Source organism: Gigantopelta aegis, chromosome 4, assembly GCF_016097555.1.
Source record: "Gigantopelta aegis isolate Gae_Host chromosome 4, Gae_host_genome, whole genome shotgun sequence".
NCBI lineage: Eukaryota > Metazoa > Mollusca > Gastropoda > Neomphalida > Peltospiridae > Gigantopelta > Gigantopelta aegis.
The window spans coordinates 50,641,367-50,656,973 of NC_054702.1; the positions used below are offsets into that span (position 1 = coordinate 50,641,367).

At 35.3% G+C, this 15,607-nt stretch overlaps 1 protein-coding gene across 1 annotated transcript in view; it reads left to right on the forward strand.

The window, feature by feature from the left end:
- Positions 1 to 7,236: 7,236 nt before the first annotated feature.
- LOC121370685 (T-box transcription factor T homolog 1-like) overlaps positions 7,237 to 15,607 on the forward strand; it is a 51,620-nt gene continuing 43,249 nt past the window's right edge. The window contains exon 1 of the mRNA XM_041496084.1: positions 7,237 to 7,277. The gene's annotated coding sequence lies outside the window, so the exon portion shown is untranslated. The remainder of the gene's footprint in view (positions 7,278 to 15,607) is intronic.

Below are 15,607 nucleotides of genomic sequence, written 5' to 3' on the forward strand. Positions count from 1 at the left end.
AAGAAATCAAAAAAAAAAAAACCCACATTTAACAAAAAAACTAAACAATTGTAGCACACACACACACACACACACAAACACACACACACACACACACACACACATACACACACACACACACATACACACAAACACAAACACATACACATACATACATACATACATACATACATACACACACACACACACACACACATACACACACACACACACATACACGCACACACACACCCACACACATACATACACACACAAACACATACATACATACATACATACATACATACACACACACACACACACACACACACATACACACACACAAATCGCTTTCTCTTAACTTTAAAGGAAATCCATTCTGAAGCACATTTTCTTATTTTTCAATATATTTTACAACATGACTCAACCTCCATCATATTTAAACTACGTTCGCTACAGTCTAGACCACCACCCCCTCCCCAGCTAAAATTCCTGCACACGCGCCTGATTTTATATAAATAAAGTATACGAATCTATTTCTTTATTGTGCTTGAATATCCGGTTTTAAGTTTCACCAAGAAGTCACCATCTGAAGACAGTAATCAAATTTAATTACATAATAAACAAGGCGTTCCTTGTGCTGTCCTGTTCTAGTATCCAAACAAATCAAAGGTTTATATCAATTTTATTTATTACGTTGTGTTGTGAGGCGCTTTATTTATGAGATATAAACTGTTTCCGAAAGTTGCCGATATCCTTGAACTGAATCTCTTAATCACGCCGGCGCGTATATACGTTCTCTTGTAGGTAACAAATGTTGTATCGTTGTGCTAAAATACTAACGAGTAATCTAAATATTCGTGTCAGTTCAAATACTTGTAGATCATGAAATGCAATGAATTTCATTCATTTATTCATTCATTCATTCATTCATTCATTCATTCATTCATTCATTCATTTAATTATTCGTTCATATATTCGTTCATTTATTCGGTCATTCGTTCATTCATTTAAAATTGAGAGAGAGAGAGAGAGAGAGAGAGAGAGAGAGAGAGAGAGAGAGAGAGAGAGAGAGAGAGAGAGAGAGATACAGACAGACAGACAGATAGACAGAGAGATTGGTTGGTTGGTTGGTTGGTTGGTTGGTTGGTTGTAGTAGTCATGTTACACCTCCGCTCTGGACTGTCAGAACTCACGCTGGGTGATAACCGGTACTGGGATGCGAACTCAGTACTTACCAACCTCAATTCCTATGGCTATTCTCAACACCATCGAGGCCGATAACGTAAGGAAATGAAGCCTCACAAATTTACACGACAAGGCTTAATCAGGCACGGTCCATAACTGGTTCAACAAAGGCCATGGTTTGAGCTATCCTGTCTGTGGGAAGCGCAAATAAAAAATTCCTTGCTGCTAATCGGAAGAGTAGCCCATGTAGTGGCGACAGCGGGTTTCCTCTCAAAATCTGTGTGGTCCTTAACCATATGTCTGACGCCATATAACCGTAAATAAAATGTGTTGAGTGCGTCGTTAAATAAAACATTTTCTTTCTTTCTAATCAGGCACGGATGGGTAAGCCAGAGGAAGAGGGATAGCTTGTGGTAGTGGGGGGGGGGGGATAAAATAGACTGGCGGGAGTCACTTTTATATTAAATTTGTCTCTGTCTTTTCCTCTCCCCACTGACACCAACCATGTTATCATAATGTGATCAGAACGTACAGACGGCCTTATAGACAAGCACGTTCCGTCGACTTAATACAATGTCAGCTTGCTTTCCATACGTATGATCCGACCACCCGTGTTTTATAGCGCGGGTTATCGGCCATATCGAAATACCCTGTGTGTCGCTGAGCCGGCCCGTCATCGGCCCAGACTTAACCACCAATGCAAAATGATTGGGTTTTATAGTTTACTTTTATCTCGTATAGTGTTGCTTAAAGAGATGGTATCTGCTGTCGTCGCGAGAGACTGCTGTCTCGATTGGAAGTCGGGTGGGTGGAAGCGCAATATTGAGACCTTAGACAAAATAGAGCTTGATAGGACAGGGTTTTTGGGCTGGGTGGTTTTTGTTCTGCTTTTGTTTCTCCTCCGCGCAGCGCTCCGTTTCGTATAATTTGTCAGCACCTAACACGTCCTAAATAACAACATCCTTGTGGACTCGTCACTGATTATTTGACCCGCTGCGAGTAATGGGTGACTCGGCTAGTATAGGGCGAAAAGCTGTCCACCAACAGAAACCAACCTAGTACATTGTGTGTGTGTCTGTGTGTGTGTGTGTGTCTGTGTGTGTATGTGTGTGCCTGTGTGTGTATGTGCGTGTGTGTGTGTGTGTGTGTGCGTGTGTATGTGTGTGTGCGTGCGTGCGTGCGTGCGTGCATGTTTGTGTGTGAGTGTGTGTGTTTGTGTGCGTGTGTGTGTATGTGTGTGTGTGTGTGTCTGTGTGTGTGTGTGTTTCTGTGCGTGTGTGTGTGTGTGTGTGTGCGCGCGCGTGTCTGTGTATGTGTGTGTGTCTGTGTGTCTGTGTGTGTGTGTCTGTGTGTGTATGTGTGTGTGTGTGTGTATGTGTGTATGTGCGTGGGTGTATGTGCGTGGGTGTGTGTGGGTGTGCGTGCGTGTGCGTGCGTGCGTACGTGCGTGTTTGTGTGTGTGTGTGTTTGTGTGTTTATGTATGTGTGTGTGTATGTGTGTGTCTGTGTGTGTGTGTCTGTGTGTGTGTGTATGTGTGTGTGTGTGTGTATGTGTGTGTGTGTTTCTCTATGTGTGTGTGTGTGTGTGTATGTGTATGTGCGTGTCCGTGTATGTGTGTGTGTGTCTGTGTGTCTGTGTGTGTATGTATGTGTGTGTCTGTGTGTGTGCGTGTGCGCGCGTGCGTGCGTGCGTGCGTGCGTGCCTGTGTGCTTGTGTGTGTGTATGTGTGTCTGTGTGTCTGTGTGTGCGTGTGTGTGTGTGTGCGTGTGTATAATGAAACCTCTGAAGACCGGACCCTCTGAAAACCGAAATCGGACGTCTTTAAGGGCATGTACGTAATTCAACCTCTCTAAACCAGATCCTCTTAATACCGGACATTTTTTATAGGTCTCAAGGGTGTCCTGTTTTATAGGGGTTTCACAATGTATACAATATATGCATATAGTGTACAAGGTGTATATGTTTTACGTTAATGAAAGAAAAATCAGATAGTTTTAAGAAATTATTTTTGGTAATTTTTAAACATTATGAGACAATTTGCACAATTATGTTGACGTCATCATCTTTGTTAAATTTCAGCTATTTATAAAGTTTGCTATTGGTTTGAGACTATATTTTTTTTGGTGCACTGGATTTTGTTTCCCGCGAGTATATAAAAAAAAACCCATGAAGTGTATACCGACAGGATTTGAATCTAGCCCATAACTCTCAAAAGGTAGCCATAGGTCTTTCTCCCGATAAAATCTTTGTTAATTTGCTCACCATCTTCGAGAGAAAAATATTAAATAATAGAAGCCTTGAAATGCATGACAATAATCTTTGTTAATTTGCTCACCAGTAATACACATAAACAATATACTAAGTGTGTAATAGAAGCCGTGATAAAAATGGTATCTGTCTATAACCACAATGTAAAAATTATCAACATTTTGTCAGCTAAATGTTAACATCTTCAAGAGAAACATATTCATTAATATAACCCTTGACATGCATCGCGTTTATGAATCTTTCCATTAGCATATTTAATACCGTATCTCTGCACAAAACTGATTGTAAAGAAAGTTATGATACTGCCATAGGGTGTGCAACCATGACTGTCTTTCGGGTGTTTGTCTACAGACGAGAGTATCTTGCCCGCTAATTATGGTACCAAAACCGAATGTAGGATTGCTATAATTTAAAGCGTGTACAGGTAGGGTTTTTAATGTGTGTTTTGTTTTGGGGTTGTTGTTGTTGTTGTTGTTTGTTTTTTGTTGTTTTTTTGTTGTTTTTTTTTTTTTTTTTTTTTTTTTTTTTTTTGGGGGGGGTGTTGTGGGGGTTAACAGCTTCCGTGAAAAAAAGACCCGTCCGAATACGCACACGGATTACATAGAATAATATTTTAAGAGAGGAACTGTGCACATTATACTGAAATATTACTCGTTAAGGGCTTGTTCACACTGGATGCGGCACGTGCGTGCGGTCCGCTTCTTGCGTCATTTGCGGCTGCCGCATACGTTCGCAGCATTCACACCAGCTGAGTTCCGATAACTGTAATGCATTTTTATATTAAACATATTAAGTCTAGAGCTGTGCTTTGAACATATTTATAAGAATTATGTATTAGTCATTTATTTCCTCTTTTGATTTTCCTTCTTTGTACTTACCCTATGCCGCGCGTTTCGTAAGGAACCTTTTGCGCTCAGGTCGAGTCGACTACCTACATACATCGTGCCAAATACTGCGTACAAAGATGAATTTCATAAATACAACCGCAATGGAGATCGCCATATTTGTTACTTTACACAGAAATGGCTATTTAAACGGCAGTCGTATATATAGCCTCGGCTATTGGGGACTGCCTATCTACACAGCGAAATATAGTTTATATTATGGAAAGGCCAGCGTAAGGCCACCACAACCCATCTAAAATACCTCGCCGTATCACGGGTTACTCCTAGTCATAATATATTAACTGTATCAAAATATAAAGTGTGTGCTAACCAGTATTTTCATTAATTGATAATATGGCTTTGCGACTAACGGTTTTGTTTCATATGTTTATTTTAAAGGGACAAATGTCATAGTTGCTCTTGGCTATTTTTGTTAAATAAAATTAAACGACATTCACTCAATATATCAAACACAAGCGGTCGGTTATTTTACTACCGATGGCCCTTGAATTTTGTAAAAAAATAAAATAAAATAAAAAAATAAACCCAACCCGCATCGCAATCATCACCCAGTGTGAATGCTCTCGTTGGAAACAGTGTATTTTAATTTTGCAGCACCGCACGCACGTGCCGCATCTGGTGTGAATGAGCCTTAAGCCTTCTGAAAATAGAACAGCATCTCGTGAACACTTAGCGTTTGTTATTTTTAAACCATTTAACAAGAAAATTGTTGTAATACAGTAATATTCCACCCGATAAAAACTAAATGGCATTATGATAGAAAGATTAGTTTCGCGATATGTTTTTAAATTGAAATATTTATACCTGGGTGGGCTCGAAAGGTGAACTGGCTTTCCACATCGTCGAGTTAAAAAATTACTAAATGTGGTACTGATGCGTTTTCAATGTTGCTTTGTGTAAGCGAATGAAATTTAATTTAGATTTAAGAAGCTTTGCGTTTTTCTCTGATATTCGAGACAATCGTTTGATCTTGACTGCTGTCAACGAGAGATTGCTTTCTACGTTTTGTTGTTCAAGCTGCTACATCACCCGGTCCTTCGAAACCTAGCATGTTAGAAAACAAATCAAAGATAATCTTCTATTTGGCAGTTTGGTGAGTATACTGACAATTGTGTTGTGACGTACTGTGTATTGTCTCCACTTTATACCAGGTGCTGGATTCTTTGTCTCTTAAATGGTAGATTAAGCAGTGTTATACGTTTATTAAATAAAATCTTCGTTTAATTTTTATATATATATATATATATATATATATATATATATATATATATAAAACAAACTTTCTGCTTATGCATTCACAGTCACATGCAGGGAAAACTTAATTGTACAAAATTATGTTTCTTTTTTTAAAGGATTTAAAACAATACACAACTAACCGTCTTATTATTCTTTCATTGTTGTTATTTAACAATTCTATAAATTTGAACATACTAGGGTAATTTTTTTAATATTTTGTTATGTAATGTCTGATAGATATGTACATATTGCAAACAAGTATAAAATAGAATTCATCTTCTATTAAATTACAAGTAACACATTTACGATTTTCAAGTGCAATTGGGTTATGTTTTGCCCATCTTCCAATTTGTAGGGTATTGCATAACTAGTATTTATGAATATACTACATTTATAATGAACATTGGTGCCCAGCTGTAATTTACATAGTTTGTTTTTCTTAATCTGTTTACTTAATGTAGATTACAAATGTGTCTATTTGTAATCTACGTGTACACACATTACTGATACGTGTGTATAGTTTACAGAGTGTATTAATAATTATTATCTGCGTGCTTATAATCTACATAGTTACTGAATTGTGTTTGTAATCAACACCGTGTATTGATGGGTATGAGCGTGTAATCTATACTGACATTTCCTGTAATATACTAACTGAACATATGTCTCTCTGTAATCTACATACTGTATTGCTGATATGTGTTTGTAATCTATATTGTGAATTTTCGTATTGGAGCTTGTAATATACAATTTATCAATATGTATTTATAATCTTTATACTGTATTGTTTGTAACATGTATAGAATGTTACTGTCTCTGTTTTAATATATACAGTGTGTAAGATTAGATTATTAGTGTCCCTGTGTTTGTAATATGTATAGAATATCAATATCGGTGATTCTGTATTGTTTGTAGAATAGTGAGGTCTGGTTTTAATATTTATAAAACATTGGTTAGTTAGTTTGTATTGATTAACAACACCACTAGGGCACATTAATTTATTAATCATCGGCTATTGGATGTCAAACATTTGATAATTTTTTAATATTCTTGAGAGAAAACCTGCTACAATTTTCCATTAGTAGCAAGGGATATTTTATATGCACCATCCCACAGACAGGGTAGCACATACCACGGCCTTTTATATACTAGTTGTGGTGTACTGGCTGGAACATGAAATAGACTACTGGGCTCATCGACGGGGATCGATCCTAGACCGACTGTGTTTATGTTTTATCTATTATAAAGATATTTGTGATTTTGCAGTCTGTAAACTATACATTTATATTTGAATCTATGCAGTGATTTAGTTTCTATAAACGCTAATAGTACATGCTGTTTATGCCTGAATATGTATTTGTAATATTTTTAAATTTAATAGCCTAGAAATAGGAACGTACATGATGCCAACACTAGTTACACATGCACACAATTGTAATTGTATATTTATATGAACAGTACAAAAAAGAAATATTTCGTCAATCCGCGTCAAAGAAATATGAGAGGTTGTCTTTTGTAGTGTTGTGTTTGTTTGTCACGTCGCCCATTAAGACTACGTTGGTGTTCTTCTTTAAAAGGTGGGGAAAAAACCGAAGAAGAAGTCGCCACCCTGAAATGGAGATCTGGTAGTAGCAACCCAGTGGACACATCTTCGTCCTTGAACAGACGACCGTCCGCGCTCGGTTCCATTGTGTCCCGAGGTGTTCGCGATGTTTCGTCAAATTGTCAATATAATTAGTGATAAATTACAATATTTTTTCTACAGTGTCGCTCGAACGGTGACCGAAAGTCGGTGGTACTTATTTGGTATGCTTTTATGCCAGTGTTATATTTGGCTAGAATCCGACAATGATAAGTAAACTTGTACGTCGAGGACAAATAGTAGCACGCGGGAGTAACTTGTCTTGTTTGAGATATCATAACACGGAAACACAAAGTGTTCGACACCGCGCCGGGGTCCACGAGGCTCCGATAAATAGACAGTAACATTTATTTTTGGTTCAAACCGCGTGTACAAGGGCGTAAAGGGCAGGGCAAGCAGAGAACAACTATGACACGCTCGGCAAATACGAAACTAATTATCAGTTTCACTGACTCTGTTTAATGGAGAAAACTCCCTAACTCTGCGGGACTAACGAGTGTAAGTTTAGGTACTTGTGTTTGTTTCGGGTGCCGTTCACCAAACATTTGGTGAAAAAGCTGAAATTGAAAAAAACGTTTATATAAGGTGGACACTATACTGAACATTTAGGACATTCGTGGTACTGTCAAAAAAACCTCATTCATTATCAAACTGTTGAGGACTACATGATTTAGGACTTCGTGAAATTCTGGTATTCGTTTATTCAACATTGGTGTATGTGGCAAATTCAAATTATGTTTTTAAAACATATGTATTAAAAAGACAAAAAACAAAAAAACACCAACAAACAAAAACAAAAGAAAACAAAAACAAAAGAATACAAAAACAAAACAAAACAAAAACACTGCAGCTATTTTAATTTTATAATTGAATAACCTAATGTCGCTATATATTTGATTTGCATTATTTGAAAATGACATATTGAAAAACAAACATATGTATTATAGCCGTTTATACTATTATAACTGCATTGCCTATTGTTATTAATATCATATAGACCAGATTTGCAGCTATTTGTCTTACAGCATTTATTCATATCTCACTAAATGTATCTCCAGTATCATTGGGTTTTATTATTCGAATACTAGTATGAGAATAAATTCATCTGTAAACATCACAACATTCTCTTTGTAAACGAATTGAGTATTGAATTCTACGTAATATAAACCTATTAGTTGTAAACTCTGTGCATAAGATTTTATTTAAAGCAGCAATGACCTCGCGATACCATTACATAATTTACAAACGCAAAATCCAAACAAACTTGTTTTAATGAACTCGTGTTAGCGATATAAACGGTCACAGTCAACTGCGTATTGGTTTTTGTTGTCAAGTTTTAATACTTTGTAACACAAACAAGTAGACTAGCACCCGGCATTTCAGTGCTAAAATGGAAAATAATACATTTTATGTGGCATAGATGAGCGACTATAGGCAAAGAGTATCGAAGAATGACACACGACAGTAAAACAAAATTCTTAATGATAAAATAATTAAAATATACTTGAAACTCCAGTGTTAAATGCATTATTAGTTGGTCTTATATAAAAACGAATTAGGAAGCAAACAACTTTACCTCTAGGATTACAAATTTTTGCCAAAAAATAAAGTAAGTCACAAATAAGATTTTTAAAAGGCGATACATAGAGGAATTTAGTGTTGATATTATGAATTATTGAGATATAAATAAAATTATTTATTATTACTGACAATTGTATTTGATACTATAATATTAAATGGGAATTTATAATATATAAATAATTGGTATCTATCTCAAATAGGATCGGTAGTAAACATGACTGTATCTGATGTTTTACTTAATAGCACTGGCATAAATATTTTGATAAATATTCTATTTGTTATAATAAAAATATATATATTTGGTTGTAAATGTACAACAAATATACATATATTATATAGTTGTACATGCATATATATATATATATATATATATATATATATATATATAGATAGATAGATAGATAGATAGATAGATAGATAGATAGATAGATAGATAGAATAGATAGATATAGGTGAGAGAGAGAGAGAGAGAGAGAGAGAGAGAGAGAGAGAGAGAGAGAGAGAGAGAGAGAGAGAGAGAGAGAGAGAGAGAGAGAGAGAGAGAGAGAGAGAGAGAGAGAGAGAGATATGACAAAAACACCGACATAATTTATTGTATATGGAAGCTCTAAGACTGGTATCAATATAGCGAATTATTGAAAAATACTAAACATGTTTTATTTTATTACATGTAACTTTATTTAAATTTTTTGAATTTAAAACATCTCCCAGTAGGAGACAAAACATTTCCCATTACTTCTGTTATGCTATATATGTTATTTTTTTGCTTGTTCAGAATATACTGGTATATACAAGCAACGGCGATATATTAAACTACTGTAAAAGGGGGGAATCATTGTCAATAAACTTTCGTTGAAAAAAGAAGAAAAAACCCAGCTAAATTTATATCAGAATTAATAATCGGGTCACTTGTAAAACAAAAATCCTCTAAAATATAATTCGGGTTTTTTTTCCAGTTGTTTCTTCTTTCATTTTTCTTCCCTCATTCATTCATATTAAGGGGGGGTCTGTATGTATCAAGATGTTTCAAGCACGCTGATCTGGGTGCACATCTTAGCTGTATGGGCCAAGACAGGGGTTAATGGTTATCCAACATCTACCAGCCTCAAAGTCAGTTGCTTAACCAATACCCCACTGAGACCGGTGTTTTATTCACAGAATCTAGGGTACACGTTTATCTAATAGATAAGGTGCAGCAAAAAAGGTAATAAATATAGGCTAGTTATTATCTGGGTTCTTTTTTTTTGTTCTTTTTTTGTGTGTTTTTTTTTTGGGGGGGTGTCTTTTTGTTATTTATCAAAGGCATACAGTTTATATGCATAAGATAGACGAGCATTATTATATACATATTATAATAATGTTGCAGACGGGGAATGGTATAAAACGTATATAGGCAATACATAGAATAATACATTTGTAGTTTACACTTATATAAACATGTTTACACACACACACATACAAACTTCGTTTTACACCTGGTTTGTATCTGAGCGTTAATCGCAAATCTACATAGTATATTTTTCTTATTAATGAACAGTAGTTGAATTAATATAAATTCTTTTTAAATGTCATACTATTTAAGCTATTCAACATCTACCGTATTTTTTTAAAAACAATGGACGATTTACCCACCCAAAATATTGTTGTTTTGCTATAATGATTATTATGTTCAGTGTCCCTGCTGTTATTGCATTTATTTTCCATACGTGTAAGAATATAAAATTGGCTATAATATGTCTCCTTGATATAAACGGACATAGCTAAACATTTAACTTGGAAAATCTATCCTCATCAACTCAGTTTGGACAAAAAATCATAAATGATTAAAACAAATGCCATAAAACTATTTTTCTTGGAATTACGCTTCCGGAAACAAAGACATATGATAACCATCAAATGAGAAAAAACAGAAGAAGAAAAAAAAAAAGAAAGTAAAATAATATAACGTATCAGAACGCCCTGCACTAAGTCAAAGCCGAACATTTTATTTTTACTGAATATGATCAGTGCCCTAGTCATGCCACTAACGCCCATCCAGACCCCAGGTCCCATAGGTTTATCCCATGAATCTTCGACGTATCTTTCAATCTCCCATTACCAAGATTAGCCATTAGGCAAGATATATCTCCCCTCCCCCACTTGATAACGTGTAACATCTATTACATTGGTGACAACTATCATTATGTTTGTAATTAGGAGAGGTCCTCGAACGTTGGATATCTTGTGTCCAAGCCTTTTGTGTATATATACATTATATGCAGTGAAATATGTTTTCTATCAATCAATCTATTACACAGCCTTAGGTGACATAAGAATTCTATCTCCGCTATGAAATATTGTCCGGGGAGAGGGGGTCACAATATCACAGGCACTAAAACTAAAGTACACCCAAAAACTGAATGGGCGATTTCTCGCGAACCGTCTCTGATAAAATATTGGTAGATGACGCGCATATTGTATTTGCCCGCTGCCTCGTTCCGAGCTGACCATTGGCGGAGAGCGCTCTACACCTTGCCCAGGGACGACGGAGAAATCCTTGGCCAAATACAGCGTGCGCACGTTCTAGTGTCGGACTGCACAAGTGATTGATTGGGAATGTAACTTCGGTCCGCAAATCTAAACAAAATCATTGGTCGCACCTGTATAAACAATGCCAAATGTTGAGCTTTTCTGCAATGGCGCACTAAGACACAGTGATTAAGGTGAAAACAGGAAACCTTTTCTCTCGTCACTGGTTGCAGCTTGACGATCTGATTTTTTTCCCTCTCGCACTATTTAATATTCATTTTATGGTAATAATATTTTGTTGTATGTTTATTCATGTTTATAGTTGTTACACCTACAGTTTAAAACAAAATACAATTGAAGAATAGGGCTAGGGTCTAGATATATATCAAAGGTACAGTATCTCAAAAGAATAGGGCTAGGGTCTAGATATATATCAAAGGTACAGTATCTCTGAAGAATAGGGCTAGGGTCTAGATATATATCAAAGGTACAGTATCTCAAAAGAATAGGGCTAGGGTCTACATATATATCAAAGGTACAGTATCTCTGAAGAATAGGGCTAGGGTCTAGATATATATCAAAGGTACAGTATCTCGAAAGAATAGGGCTATGGTCTAGATATATATCAAAGGTACAGTATCTCTGAAGAATAGGGCTAGGGTCTAGATATATATCAAAGGTACAGTATCTCGAAAGAATAGGGCTATGGTCTAGATATATATCAAAGGTACAGTATCTCTGAAGAATAGGGCTAGGGTCTAGATATATATCAAAGGTACAGTATCTCGAAAGAATAGGGCTAGGGTCTAGATATATATCAAAGGTACAGTATCTCTGAAGAATAGGGCTATGGTCTAGATATATATCAAAGGTACAGTATCTCAAAAGAATAGGGCTATGGTCTAGATATATATCAAAGGTACAGTATCTCTGAAGAATAGGGCTATGGTCTAGATATATATCAAAGGTACAGTATCTCTGAAGAATAGGGCTAGGGTCTAGTTATATATCAAAGGTACAGTATCTCTGAAGAATAGGGCTAGGGTCTAGATATATATCAAAGGTACAGTATCTCTGAAGAATAGGGCTAGGGTCTAGATATATATCAAAGGTACAGTATCTCGAAACAATAGGGCTATGGTCTAGATATATATCAAAGGTACAGTATCTCGAAAGAATAGGGCTAGGGTCTAGATATATATCAAAGGTACAGTATTTCGAAAGAATAGGGCTAGGGTCTAGATATATATCAAAGGTACAGTATCTCTGAAGAATAGGGCTAGGGTCTAGATATATATCAAAGGTACAGTATTTCGAAAGAATAGGGCTATGGTCTAGATATATATCAAAGATACAGTATCTCTGAAGAATAGGGCTAGGGTCTAGATATGTATCAAAGGTATATGGTCCTCAAATTGAAACTCACGGGTTTTTTTGCTATAAGGATTCATTTCTGTACACCCAGAACAGTGTCTTGATTTTAGAAAAAAAAATTGGGGGGCGGGTTGTTGTTGTGGGTTTTTTTTTTGGGGGGGAGAGTTGGGGTTGTTTTTGTTGTGGGTTTTTTAGGGAGAGAGTAATTTAAATTAATTGTTTTTTATTACCTTTTTGTTAGCTGTTTATATTGGAATAATTAATCCTACTGAAGCGTCAGAATGGACATTTCAAATGATTTAACATGTAAAGCAGAATGAAAATATGAAACAGACAAGTAAACTATGCCACGACCACAAGTAGTAGGACATGCCCACGTATCGACCTACTAGTTGGGATTTTATCACAACAGCTCTGACCAGACCAGAATAATGTTTTTTTCGCTTAAACTATATATTATACCTTAGTTAAAATCGTTAAATAGTTTTAAATGAATTCCAGCTGTCGATTTAATATTTAGGTTAAAGTGATTCCAATATTTTTTTTTTATATGTTATGTAATTGTCATCATTCGGGATTGTTTGTGAGTTTTTGTCGTTCTTATTTCTTTTTTTTCTTTTTTTCTTTTTTTTTTGGGTGGGGGGGGCTTTTATTTTGAATAGATTAAACAAATGATTTAATATTTAGTTAAAATTATTCCAATTTTTTTTTTTTTTTTTTAAATATGTTACGTAATTGTCATCATTCGGGATTGTTTGTATGTTTTTGTCGCTCTGTTTTGGGGGATTGTTTGTATGTTTTTGTCGGTCTGTTTTGGGGGATTGTTTGTATGTTTTTGTCGCTCTGTTTTGGGGGATTGTTTTTGTTTAAAATAGATTAAACATATGATACATTAAAGCATAAACATTTTCAAATTAGAAACGTTTCAAAATATTTTTCTGAAGGTTTTGGGTTTTTGTTAATGAAAGGCAACTCATGAACTGGTTGAGAATCATGTGCAATATACGTACACAAATCAAAGTATAATACCAATAGCGTAATTTTGGTTGTTTATTTTTGTCTGTTGTATAATTCTGTATTAAGGGATCAAAATCATATCGCTGTACCAAATACAGCACAATAGATTTGTCGACAGTCTTGACAGGTGTGAATGACTTCTCTGTAGTATAGTACAGTTTATTCGCTTTAAACCTTGCGGCGCATAGGCATAAAATATACAAAGATATAGAAAGAGAACATTCATAAATCCTGGCATTCTGTAAAACCTAAATTTAAATGTCTTAGCAAGAGGATATATTTTATTAGAATTTAAACATATTATAAGTTAGATAGGGATTTTATTAATTACATTTAAATATAAATAGATTTTACATCAAATCTATCCAGTTCTAATTTGTGACAACTTTAAAAGTATTTAATGATATAATAAAATATTATTTTCCAAACATTTTAATACAAAATATAGTGCTGTAGTGAAAGACTACCTGGTATTGTCGATTATATCGAGATTATCGATATAGTATAATCTTATTCAATAGGTATATTTTTTCATATATGTCAGGAGTCATTGTCTTGAAAATTTACACACAAACCAGAAATCTTTATAAAATAAATAAAAATAATAATAATAATAATAATAATAAATAATAATAATAATAATAATAATAATAATAATAATAATAATAATAATAATAAACCACGATTACTTAGTATCTTACTGCGACGCTGTCACCGCAAATGCTACTTCTTCCAAATAGTAGCAACGGACCTTTAATGCGCATGTTCTCAAAGAGGGGACAGCACATACCATATACAATGATGCATTACTCGTGGAGCAGTGTATAAAATATTCCGCGGGTTTTAATTATGTGATGTATACAAGTGAAACTCGTCGGTCTACTATGGAGACAACTCTTATTATCTAGTTGTTTTATATCAGTACTTAGGGTTGTTTAAGAATGGGTCATGCGTGAGGTGGGGTAAGAAGCATTTTTGGGTATATCCACAACCAACAAAATAATATGTATTGAAGCCATGTATGCACAGAAACAAAATGGCAGCAGACCCAACAGATATAAATTGATACCTATGGAAGAGCCTCTAACGTGCTCATATCCAAAATAAGGTCTAAGTACGCCTATCCTGGACACAGCCACCTTAGAGTTCGTCTAGAGCAGAATTGTGACTTTTCTCCTAATTGTTTCTTTTAGCATATATTCAAGTAAGATTCCAGATCGCTGTCAATGAAAACCGGCCTCGGTGGTGTGGTGGTTAATCCATTGGACTTAAGACTAGTAGGTACTGGGTTCGCATCCTGGTACCGGCTCAACGACTTGAGTTTAACGATTCAATGGGTAGGTATAAAGCCATTATAACCGACTTCATTCCCACTAGCTAATCACTAACCCACTGTTCTGGACCGACAGCCTAGACAGCTGAGGTGTGTGTCCAGGAATGGTATATATAACAGATCCCTTGCGGGTGTCCTCTTTAAGACCATATGTGACAATTACCAAATGTTTGACACCAATTAATAAATCAATGTGTTCTAGTGATGTGGTTAAACAAAATAAACTTTAACTTTACCCCTTCATATTGATTTGTTAAAACTCACTCTGATTGCCTGTTAAAGATGTCATGTTATTAAGAGCTGTATTGGATGACCGCTGGTTCCTTTTTACATGAAGACTGGGTTCAAATGTTGTCGCCATGTAAAATAACATCAAGTAATGCCGAATTTAACCAAAGTTTAAATAAGATATGCACTTGACACGTTAAATTGTACTGTATACTAAACAAAGGTTGGAAATCTTGTAAAATTTCATCATGGATCTTTGGGTATAATCGGTTTGCATCAACCGATCTAATTGTGGTTACAGAATCGATTGTACTTAAGATTCGAAGGGATTTGAATTACTACTACCA